The sequence below is a fragment of the Protopterus annectens genome, chromosome 1.part0 (assembly GCF_019279795.1).
Source record: "Protopterus annectens isolate FY-2018-M chromosome 1.part0, PAN1.0, whole genome shotgun sequence".
Classification (NCBI taxonomy): Eukaryota; Metazoa; Chordata; order Ceratodontiformes; family Protopteridae; genus Protopterus; species Protopterus annectens.
In genome coordinates this window covers 605,523,100-605,542,774 of record NC_056725.1, presented here as the reverse complement: position 1 = coordinate 605,542,774, position 19,675 = coordinate 605,523,100, and the positions used below count along the sequence as shown (strand labels likewise).

Sequence of the window (19,675 nt, the reverse complement as noted above, 5' to 3'; positions counted from 1 at the left end):
CTTGCAGAAAATACCTACGCTTCAAAGCAGATGCACTATCTGTTCTCTGCACTGCCCCTTGGCTAATCTACTGCCCCCAGTAGGGTTGCCACCTTTTTAAATGGCCATAGTGGGACATTTTCGGGACACACATCAGATTTTACAGGCCGACAGAAACCCACGGTCAGTACAAAGGAGAGAACTTTCCTTTTTTGCCTAAATAAAAGCTTATTCTTATAGCAGTTTAGTTGCTTATCCTGTTTCTTGTAACATGTAGGTATTTTAGATACAGAAATAACTATTTTATGCAACTATTACATTACATATATGTCCTACAGTCTCAGGACATTTGCCATTATTAATATATTTGGTCAGGATACAACCGCCCAAAGAGGGGACTGACCTTTGCAAAGTGGGACAGGTGGTAACCCTAGCGCCCAGAGTATTCACAAAGTGCCTAGCTCCAGTCATTGCATTCTGCAGGCAAAGAAATATTCAAATATACCCATATCTGGATGATTGTCTAATTTAAGCAGAAAGCCAGGACATATTTTTGAATCATCCGACCTTTGTTCAAAGGGTACTGACTTGTCTGGGGTACACCATAAATGAAAAGAAATCACAACTGGTACCCTGTCAACAAATTATATTCCTGGAAGCAAGCTTGAATACAACTTCCCAGATGGCTTTCCTCACGCCAGAGAAACGGATTCATTTGACAACCTACTTCAAACAAGTGGCCACAAAAACCCAGTTATCTGCAAGGCAAATACTGCAAGCCTTGGGGTTCATGGCCTCTTACATTCTTCTAATTCCATATGCAAGGCTGCATATGAGGAAACTGCAATGGTATCTCAAAAGCCTATGGTGTCGACATTCACAGGATCTAGAGGCAATGATTCCTATCATACCTTGCCTACGCCTAGAGATCCTTTGGTGGGCGGAGGCCTGCCACCAAAACAGGGGACTACCATTCACACTACCCTCTGCCGCCCAAACATTAACAACAGACGCATCAGACTATGCATGGGGGCACACCTGGCAGGGAAGTGCATTCAGGGCAAATGGAATCCAAGTCAAATGCACCTGCAAATCAATCAAAAAGAAATGTTAGCTGTACAGAATGCTCTGACAGCCTTCAAGGACCGCATTCTTCCAGGACAATTAATGATAAAGACGGACAACACCACTGTTATGTGGTACATAAGCAAGCAGGGGGGTACACATTCTTACCCCCTCTGCAGACTAGCCATGGCATTGTGGAACACAGCCCTGAGTTATCAGGTACATTTACAAGCTCAATTCTTGCCAGGAAAACTAAATACACTGGCAGGCGAACTAAGCAGAAACCTCATGGACCCACACGAGTGGAAACTGGATTTTCAACATGTTGACAAGCAAATGGGGGAGCCCAGATATAGACATGTTTGCCTCCCCCCAAAAATATCAGTTGGACAAATTCTGCACAAGTACTCCCCACAAGCAAGCTTGGAAAGTGGATGCTCTGTCCTTCAGCTTCATCAGTTTATGCCTTTCCTCCTCTGCCTCTGCTCTCCAAAGTACTACTAAAGATCAAACAAGACAAACCAAGGACGATTTTGATTGCACCAGACTGGCCATGCCAACACTGGTGCCCCCTCTTGCGCAGTGTGTCACTGTGGGCCCCATGGCACCTGCCCCAGACTCCTACTCTATTGTCTCAGCAGGAGAACCAAATTCTGCATCCTCAACTTCAAACACTGAATCTAGCAGCCTGGCTAATTACATAATTTCTCTTTTACTATCCCTCAGTAAACCAGTGATGGATATCATTTTAGAAGCAAGGAGGCCTAGTGCCAGAAAGTCTTACACTGAAAAATGGAAAGGATTCTGTGCCTGGAACCAATCTCAAGGGATGAGCACAACAGTGCCCAGTTTACCTCAGATCTTACAATACTTAACTGAGATGCTTCATAAGGGCCTGTCTTTCTCCTCCATAAAAATTCATGCCTCAGCCATCTCAGCTCATTATAATATAAAACCACCCCTCTTCTCTCATCCACTGCTTAAGCAGTTCCTCAGAGGGGCCAAAAATATATGACTACCCAGGAGAGCTCCACCTCCAGCCCGGGACCTCAACTTTGTATTGGAAAAGCTCACCCTTCCTCCTTTCGAGCCAGCTGCCACTGCGGACTTAAAATTCCTTTCTTGGAAAACAGCTTTCCTTTTAGCAATCACTTCAGCAAGAAGGGTATCTGAATTACAGGCCCTCATGGTAGTGGAGCCTTTCATCATCTTTCATGCGGACAGGGTGTCCCTCAGCACCAATCCCTCCTTCATACCCAAGGTGGTATCCAGTGTGGCCCTTAATCAGTCAATACATTTGTCAACCTCCTTTCCTAATCCACAGAACAAAGGGGAACGGATTTTGCACTCCTTAGATGTGCACAGACAACTTAGATTCTACCTGGACAGAACTAAACGTCAAAGGAAATCTGATCAACTGCTGTGGCATTTGCTGCAGGGGCAGAGGGGAAGGCTATTTCGAAGCAAACCATTTCTAAATGGATAGGCCATTGCATTCTTTTTTGCTACAAATACCATGGAAAACCTATCCCACAGGGGATCAGACCCCACTCTACCAGGGTTTCATCTACCTCTACAGCCTTTCTCAGAGGCGTCCCTACTAGGGACATCCTAGAAGCTGCTACTTGGAGTTCTGTACATAGTTTCACCAAGCATTACCATCTGCCAATTTTCTCTAAATCCAGAGCTGGTTTTGCCGCTGAAGTCTTGCAGGGCCTTTTAGCTGGTCCTAATTCTATTTAAATTCCTCCTCCCATCCTTAGCTTTGGGAATCTACCCAAAAGTGATGACTGCAACAGTGAAACATGAAGAACATAGTACAGTTGTGTACATTTACCATAAATGTAAATGTTCGAGTGTATTCACTGTTGCAGCCTTGGTTACCCTCCCTCCAGCCCCCTTCTTTTTCTTTTTTGTATATACCTCTACTTTCCTTTGCTAACTTCAAAAGCTTTTTGGTATATTTGCTTTTTTGTTGGAGGTATAACCTTGTATATTTATAGATTTAATTGCTCCCCATTAAGGGGGCACCTGACATCTGGGGCAAGAAAAACGGATGTAATGGCGTCGGCTGCATGTTTTATACCCCTGACGACCTGATGTCATGGAAGAAGGGACAGCAACCAATGCAGGACCCAAGACTTTGTTAATCAGGCTGACTGAGGACTTCTGCAAGCAGATAACCCAAAAGTGATGACTGCAACAGTGAATACACTCGAACATCTACATTTATGGTAAGTGTACACAACTGTACTTTTCCTTATGCAAAAATGTCCTTATTTTCAAAATTGAAAACTATAACACTCATTGCATGAATCTTTGCTCTAGACTACTTTTACCTGTTAAATTTTAGCGATAATCTGCTCATAGAGACCCAACTGTTTTTCCCTACTTTTATCTGTGATTGTGGAGACAATCTCCTCACAGGGTGGCTAACTGCATTGAAGATTTTTAACTACTCTGTTAGCGGTAGATGCTTACAGTGTCCTTATGACTACCCATTAGTATTTCTACTGCAGTAAATGCACATATTGTGGCCAACTATTTAATTAAACTAGCTCAGTTCTAAACTTAGAGTATTCACATTTGTGCTCATAGTGTGCCACTCACCCTTGGAACTGTTTGAGTATATATTAATTAATGCGGTAACTCATTCAGTGTCACTATATCCTTACCGGCTGTGTACAGGCTTTTTGCAGTACTTAAGTTATTTAGTTTTAAAGATGTTCATGATTTATAGACCAAATTTCTCTCCTAATGGTAACAACATGAAACCTATTACACAAATGTGATACTGTTTGCTATGGTCATGGTTTATAGTACGATGCAAAGCAGTAGTTTGACTGTAAGTCTTTGATTTGCTCCTGCTTATTCCAAGTGTTTATAGTGTATCTACCTAATTATACCCTCACTATCTGTTTATGGGTGGACCGTGTAGAGCTGATTTTACTTACCATTTATACCTTAATTCATCAGAATGGGTTGTTGTGTTACCTGCTGCACTGTGTTATATCTTTTGTAAAAACAACACTACCTTCTTGCTGTAAAATCCTTATTGTATGTTTTCCTGCTTTCCCAGCCAGTCCTACTCTCTCTCCACTCAGCTGCTCTGTGCTTTACACTTTCTATTTTTTAACTCATTTTCTCTCATTGCAGCTTGCTCGTGTATATTAACCACAGGTGAGCCCCCCCCCAATCTACACTTCGATGGCCAGACCAGTATTCCTCCTCAAAGGACGTGCACTAGAAATATTCAAAGACCTTTGGCTCCATCTACCTACTCCCTTCTGAGAGTGTATTGAGTGTATTACTTAATTTTTACATGGAATTTTCCAAATATCATTGTGTTTGCCTACGTCATGCACACGTGTCAAGCTCTAAAGCAGTCTCCTACCACCGGCTCTTCCACCCACTCATAATCTCTTTTCCTCCCTCATCAACTTAACCTTTCTCAATATAATTGTTCATAGTTATACCACTAGATGGCAGCACACCCCACTTTTAATTTGTAGCACTTTATTTTATATTATTGTCCTGTGTGCTGCTGTGCTCAGTTAATTAATTATTCTTAGTGAATGTATTCTCTCGTCTGTAGTTGCCCTGACATTTTTTAGGCACAATCTCATAAAACTCAGCCCCTACTTTACACTTGGTATTACACTCGCCTTGTGCTTGCCTGCAGCTTTGTGTACTTAACAGTGGCTGTTTTTTTCACTGGTAGTTTTTGTTGTGTTTGTCTTCTCGCCAGTTTCTCCTACTCAACTCTGCCCGCTCCCTTCATCGTATGGGCTCATGCCACTCCCCTACCCTGCCCCCAATTCCCACCCTTTCCCACTACCTCTACATTTGTAGCCATATAGCCACTCCCACACCAGAGATAGCCTACCACACTGCACCCCACCCACCTCTAAGTTAAATATTCCCCTCCTCACTCTAATTATTCCACCTCATCTCCTCTGTTAATCTCACACCCCCAACTGCAACATCCAAACTGTCTAACAGAACTCACCTAATCACCTATCTCAGCACCCTTATATCACATCATACCTCCACACTGCAAATAACCATGCACACCATACCTACAAAGCCAATACTCACAATACTTCTTCTCTTCTCCCTCTTCCTTCTACTCCACCTTACCTGCCTCCTTGACCTAGCTTATTCCCCTCCCTACCACATAACTGCTACTCATCCCAAAAAAGAATCCTTCTACTCAGCCTACATTTCCCCTCATCTCTTCCACACCAGTGATTCTCTCCTCTTTAACAGAAAGCTCCTAGTCACCTCTAATATAGTCCCCATCCCTCAAAATCCATATTCCATTTTCTCTCCTCCCTTCAACCACAGCTCTGGAGAGTCTAAAGAACTTTTATCCCTCCTTGAACTAATCTTTGTCCTCCTATCTGGAGACATACACCCAAATCCCGATCCCTGTGCCAACTAGAATACTAACTCAATCGCAAGTCCTTCAGCCTCTCTCCACAAGTCTCTCCTTTTCACTACTATCAATGCCCAAACCCTTTACAATAAATTACCCAACTTCCATGCTTGGCTGTCCCATAACCAGCTGGACATTCTATCAATCTCTGAAAGATGGCTCAAACCTCACCTGAAAGACTCTGAAATCACCCTCCCAACTACAGAAGCATTATAAACAACAGAATACAAAAGAAAGGGGATGGAGTACCTCTAACTTTTTCCTCCTGTCTAACAGTAACACCTTACACCAATCCTATACCTCAGTTCTCTACAGCCGAAATAACCCTGGCCCTCCTAAAAATCAACAACCACAAAAACATAGTTATAGCTGTCCTATACATTCCACCCAGAAACAACATCCCTATGCTTGAAGATAGCCTCTATTGGTTCTCATCTAATATAAGTAATTAAACAATTACCCTTGGAGACGTTAACATCAACGGGACTTCTGTTCACTCAGCCAACACCTCCCAGAATATAAACCTTTAGAATTTCTCCCAATTAATTAACTCTCCTACCAGACCTAACAAAGATAACTCTTCAGGCATCATCCTGGACTGGATATTAGTTTTCCATCCCATCAATATCTCTGATAGTGGCACCTTGCCTGATTCCCTTAGTGATCACCTCCCCACCTTCATACATCGCTCACCTTCCTCCCTACATTTACAACATAATTATATCTTAACCCATACCCTCACAAACTTTAAATCTCAAACCTTCTCATACTGTTTGAAACAGATAAACGGGAAACCTCTGAAAACTCTTCTGACAACACTGTTAGTTGTTTTAATACTTCATTCATTAACCTACTAAACAGCTTTGCTCCTCCTAGAACTAAAAGAGTGAAATCCATAATTGCCCCTGGCTTTCCAAAGAAACAATAACCCTCATGCATACCTCTGATAAATCAAGGAAACTCTACCAAAAATACAAAACATCTAGCTCCCTTACTGAATTCAAATATTGCTACGCTAAGCTTCAAAATAATCACAAATCTAACCCCCCAAAATTTTGTAGTAATATCTCTGCCCTCCTTATTCCTGGCAGAAAAGACAATCCTTGCCCTGACACTAGCTCTTCAGATCATATCACAGCCTCCAAATTTAATTCCTTCTTCATAGAATCTATAGCCAAGCTCACCACATCCTTCCATAACAACCCATCAGCTCCATCCACTTCTCTCACATACAACTCCTCTCCTTTTGCCACCAACACCAGCCACCCCCTTTTCCCTCAAACCCATTTCTGTCAACACTATAAAAAAGATCCTCCAAAAATTAAAACCATGCTCTAATGCCCCTGACAACTTACCATCTAACTTCTTCAAGTTAGATGCAGATGGCACAGGTCTTCCTATCTGTATTCTAATTAATCATTCCATCCAAAATCCTATTTACCCCTCCTCTGGAAAAAGCCTTTATCATTCCCTTACACAAAGGGGGCAACAACACTGATATCTCCAACTTCCACCCCATAGCCATTCTCTCCCCTGTCCTCCAAAATTCATGAAAAATATATTCACCTACAATTACAGTGTTACCTTATCTCTTAGACAATGAATTGCTGACTCCAACACAGCACGGATTCAGACCTGGGCAGAGTACCACCACAGCCCTTCTATCCTTCCTCAGTAACATCAAACGGGCTCGCGACTCTGGCAATATTATATCTACCCTTCTCCTAGACCTATCTAGGGCATTCTATACCATTTTCCGTAGCCAACATTTGTCTAAACTCTATCAACTTGACCTTTCCTCCTCTTCCATCAATTGGTTCCGCTGTTACCTCTCAAATAGCCAGCAGGCTGTCAAGTGGAAAATTGTACCTCTTCCTACCTTGACACTCTGACAGGCGTCCCCCAAGGTTCCATCCTGGGTCCTTTACCATTTAACATATTCATTAATGACTTTCATCTCTGTATCCCAAACACTAAACTAATCCAATACGCAGATGAGTCCACTATCATCTGCTCTGTTGATTCTCTCCCCAAACTCATGCGTGTGACTCAGGTTGCCTTTAACAGCACTGAGACATGGATGCTAAACAATCACCTAGCTCTCAAGGCATCTAAAACCAAAATCATGATCTTTACCCCATCTAAAAACACCAAAATAGACAAAAACTCTTTCTCTATATTAAGCCAAAACATGACTGCTATTTAAATAGTCCCCTACACTAAGCTTTAGGTTGTTCTTATTGATGAACAACTAAAGTTTGATATTCACCTTCAAACCAACATCAAGAAAACTCACCAGAAGCTCAGAATATCATCATAATCGAGTCCTTACCTCTTCAACTAAGCTTACCCTCTCTATCACTTACCTCCTTCCCTCCCTTATGTATGGGGCCCCACTCCTTACCAGTCTACAAGCCACCCTTAAGGCTAAATTGGCATCCAGCATCCTGTTACAATAAAATCTTCAAGTTTGCTGCCAGTTCCAAATCCTTCTCCCACGATTACATGGCCTTACACTCCCAGAACTGGCTGGAGCTCCCCAACTATCTCCTTTACATTAAGCTCTCTACTGCTCACAAACTTATCTTTAAGCCATGCCAATGCCCCTCTCTCTGTCCTCTATCCTTACTATGCATCTCCCTGATTGATCCTTTAGGTCCAAAAAACAGAATCTCCTTGAAGTGTACAAACCCTTATGTACTCCCGGGCAACTTCTGTTGTCTTTTCCATAGCATGTAAATGGAACTCACTTCCTCTCCATATCTGAACTACCCAAAACCTGTCATCTTTTAAGACTTTGTTCCACTCCTATCCCTTTTCTACTTGGGAATGCTCCTGCCCTCACTCCCCCTAACCTCTACCCAATTACCCTCCTCTTCTCCTAACCTTTCTCTCCCAAAATTCTAACTAACACTAGCTATGTTTTTTTTCCTTCTTCACTTCTGTCTATCAGTTACTTACAACCTTTTATGCCTTACATAATGTAAACATTAGCATTCCATACAAAACAGAATGCTTATCACATCAGGTTGTTCAGAACCTATTATTATTATATACTATAAAAATCTATTGTTACTATTATCAGTACATAGTAATCCAAAAACACAGGAAACAGCCCCAATACTGAATAGACTCACCGTCACAAGGTTTGAAAATAATAAGATAACAGCAAACGGTAGTCTAACCACGAACACAATGTAAAAGTCCAAATAATCCACTTACAGAATCTCCGTAGTAAAAATAAAGAAGTTTAATCCATGGAAGAATAAAATAAGTGCTTTCGCGTAGGATCACCTACGCTTCTTCAGATATAAAAACATACAAAAACTCTCCCTATTTTATATTAGATATGGCGGGAAGAATAAACATTAATTGACAATTAGTTATCCAATCAATCAATTATTTAAGCTGTGAGGGCTTGCCAACAGTTAATGTCGCTGTATCAGCAGCATCCTGATTATAAACGCAGCTTGATCCTAACAATAAATATAAACTTTACTTTCAAACGCTGTCCTTCGTCATAATCACACAAACTATTTACAATATTTTCCAAGTACATAATGCTGTAAGTTTCTTAATTTCGTCCTGAATACTGATGTAGTGAGCATTAAAGTTTTGTGCATAATGATTATCAAATACAGTATCAGTACATAGTAATATTTGGTTAATATTATGATTGTCCAATATTTTTGTATTAACTTCTGTTGATATTGATTTTGTAATATTTTGTATTAATTCTGTATTAATTCCTGTTGGTTTTTGTTTTATATGTATTTACATGGAGCTTTTCTCCATGTGCCTTCATTGAAAAAGGGCTCATCTTGGCCCAGTGGACTCTCCTAGTTAACAAACTGCAAATAAATAAAATATAGAGGTCTACACATTTTTCCAAGGAATCCCCAATAAACCGTGCTTCATCTTTGATTATTTATATTTTTTGCTTATTCCTTATACAAGTTCTGTCCAGTACTTCCTTTCTTTACTATACCTGTGTAAATTAATGATTTTTAATGTAGTTCAGGTATCATTTCCTTGATGTTTCTTTCTTCAAGTTCTACATGATACCAATGGCTGACTCATTTTCTTGTCCTTTACAGCTAAAGTGTCTGTCCCTAACTTCCAGTTACTTCTGTTTCTCTGTGTAGTTCGATCAGATCCATCTCTGCACTGTTTCTGAGTTGTCACTCCAGCTTGTCTTTGGTCTAGCACCTAACAATGTATTTCCCATGCATAAGACTGAGCTGAGATATCTGTTATGTGATGTTTGTAAATTCCAATTCTTTCTTTTTATGCAGTGATCATGCTCCTTCTCCTTCATAATTTCACTTATACTGTCCAACCTGTTTTTCTTCCACTTTTAATTCTTAAGTGGCTCTATGTTTCTTTACTGGAGCTTGAATTCTTGTTCCTTCTCCTTTGTGTCATCTCTTCATTTCATTTTCATCTGTACTAGCTTCCCTTAATCATTTTCCAGCACCTTTCTCATTGTCACTCCCTCATTGGGAGTAGTCTTTTTCCCCTATTGTTTTTTGACCCAGTTCTTTCCCTGTTCATGGAGCTCATCCCTCAGAGTAGCTCAGTGGACCTGCGCATTCTCCAGAGTGAGCCCCCTATGGCCCATTTCCCTCTGGGGCTAGAGATGAGTGACCTTAGAAAGGGAACCACTATTGGTGCAGTAGGAGGTGTTTTTACTATGTTAAGCCTTAGTCCCGTGTGAATACTTGATAGTATCTAAGGGGGGTGACATGCAGTGAGCCTTTGCAGTGAAATTCCACATCACTGCATGTGATGCAGTAATTTGGCCCTGCATTACCACCCTGTAGAAAAGCACCTCAGTGTGATCTCCAGTCTGCACCAAGTATTCTGTCATGAAGAGTGTGCCTGGGTGATGCAACCCCATTCCTTCCCCCAAGGAGAGTTAAGCAGGCTAAGCATTGTCATCATTCCTCTCCTCCTCATGCCAGACAGGTGCCCATGTCACTAACTGAACTTAGGTCACTTGGCTCTAAGCCAGGGCTCTATCCCGGTATCCCTCTAGGTCAGTGGAGGTGGTAGGCAGAGTGTTTCTATGCATGCCACCACTCCGTGCTTAGCTTCACCCACTTCCCACCTGACATCTCTCAGATTATGTTGTTACCTTTAAAGCATTTTGTGCATTTTTCACATATTCTTCTCTTCAAATTTTTGTTTATTCTTTCTTCAACCAGTCATTGCATTATACATGTGCTGCATTGCTGTAACATACTAATTTTGTTTAAATATGTAAACAGATCCTTGTCCATAGGAGTCCATGCTCTCTCAATATCACAAATAATCTGTTATTCTTGTGACGTTTTAGTTCATGGTAAACTACAAAAGCCTGAAGTTGTTAGAAATACTGCAATGGAGATGAAAGGTACTTATCCATGTGGTAGATGTGCTGGATGTCCTTTTGTAGTAAATAAATTTAGTAGTATCATTGGAGTGGACTTTTTAGTAGAAGTGGCATATAGTTGTGAAACAGAGGGGGTAATATATGGGCTAAAGTGCCCTTGTGGTAAATGTTGTATTGGAAAAACCAAAAGCGGTTTCTCTACTAGGCTGAAAGAACATGTTAGGGATATAAGAAAAAGTAAAGACTATAGTCCAGTAGCTATACATTTTAAACAGTGCCATGGTAGTGATCCAGATGGATTACAGGATACAGTTTTAAATCATATACATCAAGGTTACATGTCTGAGCAAGAATATAAAAATAAGTTACATAAAAAGGAAACTGTTTTGATATTGAAATTTAATACACTCTTCTCTACAGGGCTTAATAGGGAAGTAAATTGGAAATTTTTTTTTATGAATGGTTGGGTTGGTTTTAATTGATTAATTATTTAATTGTTTAAGTTTTTTGAAAGTATAAAAATCTGTGTGTTTTTCAAGTGTATTATACTCTGTAAAGGCTAGTTTAAGCCAAGGCGCTAGGAGTTTTCTTGTTTTAATAAAAAGTATTATATCACTAACCATTTTTCCAGTGGTATTTCGTATATTTGCTTTGGTTGTATCGTATGGTCTATAATGGCTAGTGAGTCGTTTTCATCTATGCCACATTTGTTTCATGAAACTAATATGGATTCTTCACAGAGAAGCATAGAAAGCTTTTTGGCACAGTCTAGCAATGGTAATGGTAACCGTGCAGAAATTTCCAACCGTGACAGTGAACAGTCTGGTCAAGGTAATGTGATGCTTGGTGTTTTCAATAAATGGGAAGAAGACCAGAGAAAGAGCTCCGGTAATCCGTTCACAGTGATGATAGAAGTTTGAATGGATTAGTGTCATCTGAGGTACAGACTATGTTTGACAAGATGGAAAAATTAATTTTGAAAGAAACATCCTTATTTTATCATTTGTAAAGCTTAGAAATATACTTTGAGCTTAATATTCTGCCAAGGGGTTTGTGTTCCTTAAAAAATCCCTCTACTCCCTTTGATTTGTCTGACTTGTTTTGTCTGACTTGGTAGACAAACAGTTTCATGATCGCTGGGTTGCAGCAGCCCATAACTGTACTCTTGAATGGGTTTGAATCCTAATTGAGTGGGACATGTGTAAAAGGGAGAAAATAAAGGAAGAGACCAAAAGTTTATGTAGAGATGTACTGCATAAAATGGACAATGGTACGTTGAAACAGTTTTTGAAGAGTATTAATGCTAAACTTTCCATATATGAACGTGAATTGATTAAAAGGAAAACATCAGAGTTGCATAGAGATTTTAAAGACTATGAACTGAATCGGGCATTTAGTGCACTGTCCAATCAAGTTTCAAAACGTCAGCAGGTCTGGTTCGAAGAGAAGCAGGAAAAAGGGAAGTCACGTCTTGTGGCGTATACATCGGCAGAAAGTGCTGCATCCTCTACAGAATATGAGAGCGAAGGTGAATACCCACAACTTCCCAAGGCAGGGAATGAACAATATCTGCCACAGACTTTTCGTGGGAAACATGATGGAAGACAAGGAGGAAGAAAGAGGGCCTTGAATGGACACGAGCAGCAGAGGGACAATTATGCCTATCCTTGGTTTAACAAACAAGGTAAATGGGGCTGATTATTGTATGCCAGATAAAATAACTGCTATGTGATTAATCTGTCAGGTTATGATTTGAGTTCAGGCGATTTAACAATGTTAAATAAAGGTTTAAAATTTATACCAACAGCACTACCAAGGCTATATGAATTGAAAGGAGAAATGTTTAGGTTTGTTCGCAAATGACATCTACTGGACTATTTTAAAAATAGTCAAGAGTATGAGTATCAGGATTGTGATATATCCAAGTCTACTGATGAAAGCTTTTATTCTTGTGAATCAGATATTGTGTCTAATGCATGCTATAAATTTAGTAAAGATAATGTTGGTTATAAAAGTGATTTTATTCCGCCCTTTAGGAATTCTTGTATTTAACAATTTTCTTCAATGTTAAATGTTAATGTGGAAAAAGAATGTAATATGTTTAATAAAAAAAAATATATATTAAATATAATTTAACAAAAGAAGAATGGTTAAGTTTGAATAAGTAGAAAAATAAAACAGATTTGGTATTTAAACAAGCAGATAAAGGGGGAAAATTGGCAGTGTTGAATTTTAACCAATATCTTAAGATGTGTTACAAGCATTTGGATAATAAGAATGTATATGCTAAAATTGATTTAGAAGTTTATAATCAGGCTATCATACACTATAAAGAAATTTTGTATAAGGGACTTTGGTTGAAATAGTTTGATTACAAGGATGTGGAATACAAGTTTAGTGTTAAAAATGTTCTATGGCCTATTTTTATTGTATACACATATGTCCAATAGTTTCTGCATGCAACTATTTTACATACATCTCTTGTTTTTTACACTGGTATTTATATGGGGAAGTAGTTAATCTGCCTTCTTGCATATTGATTTTATTGATAAAATTAAGAACATACAATGGAAGGAAGAGATGTATTTTGTAGTTGTAGATGTTGTTAGCGTGTATACCAGTATCCAGCATAAATTTGGGTTGCAAGCTGTTTTGCACTTTTTGGGGAATCGGACTGATGTTCATTTTATCTCAGACTTGCTGCTATTTTATTTGACAAACAATATGTTTGGATTTCATGGGGAGCTATACAGACAGTTACAAGGGATGTTTATATATATATATATATATATATATATATATATATATATGTATATATATATGGGATCTGGGCACATGCTCGACTAGCATATGTCCGAATCACAAAACATCGAACACACATACACGAAAGCGCTAAACATCGACAAGCGCTACCTTGTATGTGTGCTTGTTTTGTAGATTGGACTACAGTGCAGGTAAGGGTAAATTCCCTTTTCCCCACTGTAGTGCGAATTCAGAGTGAGAATAGAGGGTGTGGGGTGCAGTGAAGCCCCCAGAAACGTAGATTTTTTTTGAACTACACATACACGGAAGCGCTTTCCGATGTTAAGCGCTTTCATGTATGTGTGTTTGATGTTTTGTGATTCGGACATATGCTAGTCGAGCATGTGTCCTAGACCCATATATATATATATATATATATATATATATATATATGTGTGTGTGTGTGTGTGTGTGTGTGTGTGTGTGTGTGTGTATATATATATATATGTATACATACATATATTTTTATATATATGTATATATATATATATATATATATATATATATATATATATATATACACACACACACACACACACACACAACTTTTTTAAGAAATATGTTATAAAATACGATAGATTCATAGATGATTTGATTTTTATTTGTGTTCAGAATATGTATTTAAATTTATCGAACAAATTAGTAAGAATAGTTTTGGGATTAAATGTGATGGTATGCAAAAAGGGAAAAAAATAAATTACCTTAATGTAACTTTGGAAGGCATGAGTAATGGAGAGATAAAAACTAGTATTTATAGGAAATTTGATATGCAAGAACTTATGTTACATGGAGAAAGCTGTTGTTCTCCACATATTATCAAATCATTACAATATGATGAATTTTTAAGGGTATCAAAGACTTTGCAGTGATAAAAATGATAGACTTGGGGAAATAGAAATATCTGTTAAAATGTTCGAAATTAAAGCATATGAAAAACAAGCCATACTGGAGGGAGTGAAAAAAGTTACCAAACCTAGGTCAATAGTTGGGTTAATTTTGGAGCTAATAATAAAGTAAAAAAATTATACAAGTGAATCTTTTTTTTTTTGTTACAAAATATACTTTATTTTCTGATAAATTAGTCAATATGGTTAAATATTGTTGGGATATTTTTGGTGTCTATATCATAACATTGACTTTGGTTGTTGAATCTTAAAACATCGACACCTAAGCGTCGAAAGCTAACAATAGAGAACAGCCATATCCTCAAATTCTTACCTCAGGAAAGAATATGGGTAGCTATCCGTAAACAAAATAAACAAACACACCCAATCATAGTGGGGGGGCTTCATCCCCCCACCCTCCTAACTAAATATACCAACTCTGAGATTGCTCTACATTGGGGAAAGGGCAAATTCCCGATAACAGCCATGCAAATTCTTTCCAGAGGAAAGAATTTGATGATGCAGACATTCGCTATTGTAAGCGTTCGACGCTTAGGTGTCAATGATTAAGCATTCTACACCCTAAGCTGTCGACAATTCAATAGGAACCCTATTTTTGACAAGGATGACAGTTTACTGTTTCTAAATAGAAAAAATGTGGTTATTTCCTATAGTAGCGGTAGAAATATCAGTGACTTTTTAGTTTATGGTAAACTACAAAAAAGTCTTAAGTTGTTAGAAATACCGAAGTGGAGCTGAAAGGTACTTATCCATGTGGTAGATGTACTGGATGTCCTTTTGTAGTAAATAAATTTAGTAGTATCATTGGAGTAGACTTTCAGGTCGAAGGGACATATAGTTGTGAAACAGAGGGGGTAATATTTGGGCTAAAGTGCCCTTGTGGGAAATGTTATATTGGAGAAACCAAAAGAGGTTTCTGTACTAGGCTGAAAGAACATGTTAGGGATATAAGAAAAAGTAATGAATATAGTCCAGTAGCTATGCATTTTTAAACAGTGCCATGGTAGTGATCCAGATGGATTACAGGCTACAGTTTTAAATCCTATACATCAAGGTTACATGTCTGAGCAAGAAAAATAAGTTACATTAAAAACAAATTGTTTTGATATTGAACTTTAATACACTCTTCCGTGTAGGGCTAAATAGGGAAGTAAATTGGAAATGTTTTTTTTTATGAAGGGTTGGGTTTGTTTTAATTAATTATTTAATTGGTTAAGTTTTTTGAAAGTATAAAAATCTGTGTGTTTTTTCAATTGTATTATACTCTGTAAAGGCTTGTTTAAGCCAAGGTGCTAAGAGTTTTCTTGTTTTAATAAAAAGATTTATATCACTAGCTATTTTTCTAGTGGTATTTCCTATATTTGCTTTGGTTGTATCTTATAATCTGTTATTCTGTCCAGTAACTGACTGGATCACAGGTTTTTGGTAGATATACCAAATTGTCTACTTCAAAATGACTAGTCCAATTATCAGAATTAACTTACAGCACAATTTATGTGTACAGATGGCTTTGTTTCACTTTTCTATTCCTAGATGCTTCAGTAGAAGGAACCAAGGTTTAGCACACTTCTAATACCTTCTCACCCTATTAAAAAAAAAAGCAAAATTTAATTAGACCTGTCTGCTGCAAATTGACTTACTAAATACAATAAAAGATGCTAAAACCGCTGAACATGTTCGAAGAACAAGAGAGAAACCATAGTGTTATATCATTTTACTGTGTCTGCACTTTGATTTTCTGCTTAAACTTAATAATTTAAACTGCATTTACTACTGTAGGTGTCACACTCAAGTGTGACAGCCTTTTCTGTGCATATTTACTGTTTAAATTGCTTTTTTCTGTTTAATTTCATAAAAAAATGCTGTCTGTACTGATCATTTTCCCACCATTTCCAATACTAGAATAGTCCGGATCCCAGATCTGCTGGTTTCAGGACTTTAGTTTGTGTTTCTGAGTTGTACAGAACTTGTTGTGTTAGTGGGAAGTCTTTCTGCTTATCAGTGAGAGTGGTAAGCATTGAGCAGCCTATCTGTCACATGAGGAGTAGTTTCCAGCTCTGAAATTAACAGTATTGGCTGTTTTGGGATGATTTTTATCCCTTTCAACTTTCTGAGTTAAAAACCATTGTTTGCGCAAGTTTGAGCATCACACAGTGCCACTTAGCTAGGGTTAAACTATTCCCAGAGCCATAAAGTCTGCTCTTCAATTTTTCCCTTAGAACTAGCCAGTTTCTTAGTTTTAGCACTTAAATTTGCTTCTTCGCGGTCAGCACTGGTTCAGAACTTGTTGTAAGCACTAAATAAGCTACAAATTATTACATCACTCAACCTTCCTCATTACCTAGAAGAAAACCGTTTTTGTACTTATCTTCCTCATTTGCTTAGAGGAAAACAGCTCTTGTACTCACTTTCCTCACTTATCTAGAGGAAAATAGTGTTTTCAGGCATGTCCAAGGGTCAGCTCCCAGAGTTCTCTCCTGTCTATCTGATGAATCTGGGCATCTTGGGGCAATGTAGAAATTGCCTCATGTACACAGACAACCCTCTCCTCCTACCACCCAACACTACAACCTGTGAGAGATGCATTTATCTAGCCAAACTGGAGGTAAAGCTCTCTCCAACCAAGACTGAACTTGGCAGTCAAGAGACGAAGGTTAACACTTGTACCACACCACACTCATCACATAGTCCCAATAAACCTACACTGTCAAAATCCACACATAGAAACACAAAAACATTCGCAGAGGCTCTCAATAATAATTTGCGCAAGCAACAGAGACCTCCAAAGCAGAAACACAAGCAACATCCATCCCCAACACAACCCAAATGACACATAGCCTGCAGACTCAGTGTGCCACTCAACCACAGCCCATAAGGCAAAACAATGTACCCAACACACTAGTCATACGTGACTCTATAGTCAGGCACACCGATGTTCCACTCACCAGGCTAAACTCTATTGTGCTCTCATTAGACCCATTATAGAGTACAACGCCCCTTTTGGAATGTACCTCACAAGACATCTGCAACAGCTGGAAAGGCCGCAGAAGTACCTCACAGAGGATTACCAGGCTAAAACAGATGCCCTACACTGACCATCTCAAAAAAACTCCAGCTTTACTCCGTAGCATATCGCCTACTCCAAGGTGATCTCTGCCTAACATACAAAGCTATGTCAAACCCAGAGCTGTTGGACATGCTACACCTAAAGAAATCCCTCCAAGCTACATGCTCTAGGGACCTAAACCTTGTCACCACAATAAACAGAACATGCTGGAGGGATAGATTCCTGTCCCAGAGATTTCCCATAGTCGGAAGCAAGCTACCCATCTATGTCAAGCAGAGTTCCTCATTAGCACTCTTCAAGAAAAATCTTGATGAGTGGATGGGAAATAGGAAATTCACCCTGGGGATCACTTCTGTGGCTCTGCTCGACAGGGGCACAGGAAAATAACTTTCTTTGGTGGCAAAAGCCAGGGAACTGTGTTGGCTAGGCTTACATAAGCCCTTGGGCCAATACCCTAATACCTACCTACCTATGAACCTAAGGGCCTACTGCAAGTGCTGAATTCCTAAGTGCTCTTATAGCCACTGTCTCGAAGCCAGAGACTCAAGCGTCTTGTATCTTGTACAGGTTCCCATTCATGCTTGAACCCGAATATGAGTTCGGGGAAGCAGATGCTGCACTTTACCCATACTCATTAATTCGAGTTTGAGCAAGGTAATTTCTGTATCTGTTGGGAGGGAGCAGGAGGGAAGCTTTAGGGTTAGGGAGTGATAGAGAAGTATAGGTTTAAGGATATTGGGGTGCTGAAGTTTTAGGTTTAGGGAGCAATCAGGGACTTCAAGGTTTGGGCAATGGAGTGGAGTATTAAGGTAAAAGTGAGGACTAATTGAGAACTCTGTGGGGAATTTTAGGTTAGAGTTAGGGCCCTGGATAGGATGTATAGTTTTATAGGGGTCGGTTGTTGGAATGGCTATGTAATTATGGGAGATTGGGCTAGTGAGAGTTACTAGCACACAAGCTCCTGTAGTAGACCATTTTATATAGTATACTACTATAATAAGATCAAAGCTACAGCCTTCCGGAGTCCAAGTCAAAAGACCTGCAGCAGCCATTCAACCATGCTATTTCAGGGGGATAAACATTCTGAAACTCAGGGCCAGATGCTAATCAAAATGGCAACGTCACTAGATCACCAAAATAATAAAGACCAAATCCAGCAAAATTCCACCACCAGCAAGATAGTCCAGTTTGCAAGGGCAAGGATTATTTTTATTTTCATTTTATATATGAAAACTAATAGATAACATAATATTTTTAAGTTTTAACTTATATCATGTTGCTTTAAGGCATACTTTTTTCTACAAGTGAGTGCATTGATGATGCAGACTGTCATGTGATTATAGACAGGGGTATTTAAACTTGGTGTTTGTGCTTTTGTAACATATTCTTATGAAGTGTTTTTATACGAAAGTGCTCAATCTTATCAATTTTGCTGTGTTTTATTAAACTACTAGAAGCTCTTCTTGGCCTGCATTTTTCATTCCTGGACTATCTTGCTGGTGGTGAAAGTCACTAGATCATTTCTCCATGCAGTTGTTTTTCCCCTAACTAAAAATTAGAATTCAGGAAGGTCTCACCATGCTTCATGAGGATGGTTGCTCCTTTCAGACACTCCATACATTTTGTTTTTAGATCTAACCCATGTTTTTTTCTGATTTTTTTGGTTACATTGGTGGCTTAAGCAATCCTTTTGGAGATAATTACCTTGTAGATGGGTAAAACCGAGGAAAATATGTATATTAGGAGCAAAAAGAAGTTCTGGGGAAGTTAACTGAGATTTCGCGTTCTGTTAATTGTCATTTAGTAAGGAATTGAGGAGGCTGTAGAAGTCACATTCAGATGAAGCTGTGTAAGATAGCAAATGAAAATGGTGTTTGAGCTCCTTAAGTGACATGTGAAGTAACTTGAATTCCCTGATGATTATCCTAGTGAGAGTGCAAAGGGGCACTATGATGCTATGCTGCTTTCAGAGCAGTGAGTAATAGCTCTATGAAATATGATGATGGAATTAAGCAGCCAAACTGATTGTATTGAACAAAAGCTGA

General features: G+C 38.9%; 1 protein-coding gene across 1 annotated transcript in view; it reads left to right on the top strand.

Moving 5' to 3' along the window:
• The window catches only part of HHAT (hedgehog acyltransferase), a 3,149,942-nt gene that overhangs the window by 1,268,257 nt on the left and 1,862,010 nt on the right, over nucleotides 1-19,675 (top strand). The window lies entirely within an intron of this gene.